Here is a 3559-nt window from a genome sequence, read left to right as displayed (position 1 = left end):
AAAAAAAAAAAAAAAAATCAAGAGACTAGATCTCACTTCCTCTTCCTGTCCTGCTGGGTTCCTCTTCTCCTTCCCATCCTAGCTCCACTGCCCCCTTCCTACTAGATTTTCACGAGCAGTTTTCTGGCACATCCTGTCCTGCCAGCTGCCTCTGATCACGGACCGGACCATAGCCATCTGTGAGCCCTGAGGACTGTTACCTCCTCGATCTGCTCTCTGCCAGTGCCTCCTTCCTGCCTTCCCTCTGGGCAGAGCAACAGTACTCACAATTGTACAAGAAAGGCGTGCAAGACAAAACGCATGTCTTCCTGCAGTCGATGCCCTCAAAGCATCATTTCAGATTTATAAATCCTGATCAGAGACTTTGGATGGTGCATGTTTACATTTGGAGTCCCCATTCCATCCCACGTAACAAGCCCGACTATTAGGTCTTGAGTCCTAGTCCCTTCCCTGAATCTGTAAATCTCTGCCTCTCAGATCGAGATCTCCACCCTGCCACCATGCACATTTGTCCCTCCTGCTTTCTCTAATTCTCAAGGTGAGGAGCCGACTCGCTTTCTCATCCTCTTTCTACTCTGTGGTTCCAAGAGTGCGTCAAAGCCTCCTCACATGTATTTAGTGTATTTGTTGCCAAGAGATTTATTTATTCAAACTTACCTCTCTGGGTCATCAGAATTTCATGGAATTTACAGTGAACCTCTCTGATAAGCCAGAGCTGTTCACAGAAGAACCAGGTGACTTTTTTAGTAAAAGAGCATAGAAAATATCAGCAAGCACTGGATGTAGTCTCAGCACTCAGGAAGCAGAGGCAAGTTCAAGGCCATCCCTGTCTACACCGTAGGTTCTAAGGTAGCCTAGAGGAAACAACATATGCAAATACTACACACACACACACACACACACACTCACACACACTCACACACACACACACTCACACACACGTGCGTGCACACACTCATACAGAGATTCAGTCACGCTAAAAATTAGAGATATGCAAATTAAGAACATTTAATTGGCAAAAACAATGAGGTCTGATGACACCAAGTATTTGGGAAAATAAAAATTAATTAGCTATATCATGAAAGCCTGTCTCAAAAAAAAAACCAATCATAAACTAAAACATCTTTATTTTCTAAAGCTAGGCTAATCATAAAAGACTAAAAACAATCTTTAACACTAAGAAGTTCTGTACCTCAAAACTCCAAAAGAAACCATCAATAAAATTAAAGATATAATGAGGACATATGTTTTGACACACATACCACAGGGTCAATAGCAAGTAATTCTTGTTTGTAAAGAATTCCTACTAATCAGCTAATAAGTCCAAGGGGAAAAGACAATCTAACAAGAAACTTTGCACGAATAAATGAGAATTGTAGTTGAAAAAGAAATACAGCCAGTGAGTCTTGGAGAACTATTCACTCAAAGTGGTTGAGGAGATGGCTCAGTGGACAAAGGGCTTCCTGCACAACCCTGAGGACCTCAGTTTAGATCCCAGAACCCACATTTTAACAGTCAGGTGGCCACATGCATCACAACGTGCTTGTAGCCCTAATGCTGGGTGGAGGCAGATCCCAGGGACTTTCTGGTCAGCCATCCTCCTCTCGGTTCAATGAGAAACCCTGTCCCCTGGGCAGACATCCCTAAATCAACCTGTGGCCTCCCTAAGCATGTGCACCAGTGACACATCCCATGTGTCCACGCACATTGGTTGGCACATATGCATATACTACACACGCACAACACACACACAAAGAGATATTAGGAGAATTAGGAGACATGTAAATCAAGAGCACGTAATTAGCAAAAATAATCAAGTCTGAAAACATCAAGTATTTGATAGGATAAGGATTAACTGAACCAATAATATACTGGCGATGGGAGTGTTAGTGGGGGCATTCTTTGGAAATAAGTTAAAACTACCTTATTCACAAATCTAATAATACTCTAATAAGCTAAATATTCACAAAATTAGTGACCCAGCAATTTGACTTCTAGTTATAGACCCATATATTCAAATGAAATCTAGACTCATCTATACCTAGAATATAGCACATTGTTTATAATTAAAAACAAAACAAAACAGAGGTTTTGAAAGATTGCTCAGTGGTTAAGGACACTTGTTGCTCTTGGAGAGGACCTGAGTTCAATCCCCAGCACCCACATGGTGGCTCACAACCATCCATAACTCGGGTTCCAGAGGATCTGATGCTCTATTCTAACCTTCATGGGCAACAGGCACAGGGGACAACAGGGGACATAGACATCCTCACAGGCAAACACCCATACACATAAAATAAGACAAAAGTAAGTTTTAAAGCACCAGGGTCTATGTTGTAACTAGTTGGAAGAATGATTGCCTAGAATGTAAGAGGGCCTGGGTTCAATCTTTAGCGCTGGGGAATGCTGCCCAATGATAGTCGTACAGACCTGTAATCCAAGTTCAAGGTCATCCTTAGCCATATTACAAGTTCGAGGACAGCCTGGGATACATGAGACCTGTCTCAATAATAATTTATAAGTAACAAAAACTACTAGAATCACCGAGCATGGTGGCACACACCTTTAATCCCAGGACCTGAGAATCATAGTATCTTAGTTTAGGGTTATCAATGCTGAGATGAAACACCAGGACTACAAGCTATTTGAAAAAGCCAGCTGAAGCTGGGAGAGAGAGTTGAGCTCCCAGAGTGAGAGGAGAAGGCAGTTGGTGCAGAGGATATTGGTAGGAGTCAGCTGAGCCAGGAGAAGCTGAGCTGAGCAGAAAAGCTAGAAAAGCTATTATAATTTGGAGCTGCTTGTGTTGGGGAAACTGGGAGGAGGGACTGTGTAAGCAGCCTGTTGGAGACCTCAGGGAGGAACAGTTGGAAGAAACATTTAAGGAGGCTGGACTGGAAACTGGAACAGTTGGGAAAGAAATTAAATTCAAGAACTCTCTCTCTCTCTCTCTCTCTCTCTCTCTCTCTCTCACACACACACACACACACACACACACACACACACACACACACACATCCTTCTTTCTCTCCTCTCTAGGGTTAAGAGGTGAAACTGGGAGATAACAGGTGAGAAAAAAACCCACAAAGTAGCAAAGACCAGGACAGATAAAGGTAACATAAACAATAGAATAGCTACAAATTGAGACAAAGACAATGCCTGAGTGTGGAAGGACCAAGAGATGAGCCTGGGACACCGGGCAGGTGTAGATCACAGTGATGGCGACTTTTGGTTGTCAACTTGACTACACCTGTAATTAACTAAAACCCAAAAGTGAAGGAGCACACATATAAAGGATTTCTGCTTAATCGGAAGTAGGAAAATCCACTTCTGATTCAGGTCTTTGAGGCGGGAAGACACACCTTTAATCCACATCTTTTGAACTGTGGAAAACGTCTGAACCACGCCTTCTATGGGCAGCCCACATAAGGTCATGAAAGACGGAAACTCTCTTTTTTGCCTGCTTGCTTTGGTCCTCACTAGCAAGACCATTCCTTCATTATTAGAAGGAATAGTAGTATTAGAGTCTACTTTGAGATTTCAGCATGTACTGAAGACCACC

Source organism: Rattus norvegicus, chromosome 13, assembly GCF_021556685.1.
Source record: "Rattus norvegicus strain SHRSP/BbbUtx chromosome 13, alternate assembly SHRSP_T2T, whole genome shotgun sequence".
NCBI classification, from domain to species: Eukaryota; Metazoa; Chordata; class Mammalia; order Rodentia; family Muridae; genus Rattus; species Rattus norvegicus.
The sequence above is the reverse complement of the archived record's forward strand: the minus strand, read 5'-3'. Positions refer to the sequence as shown.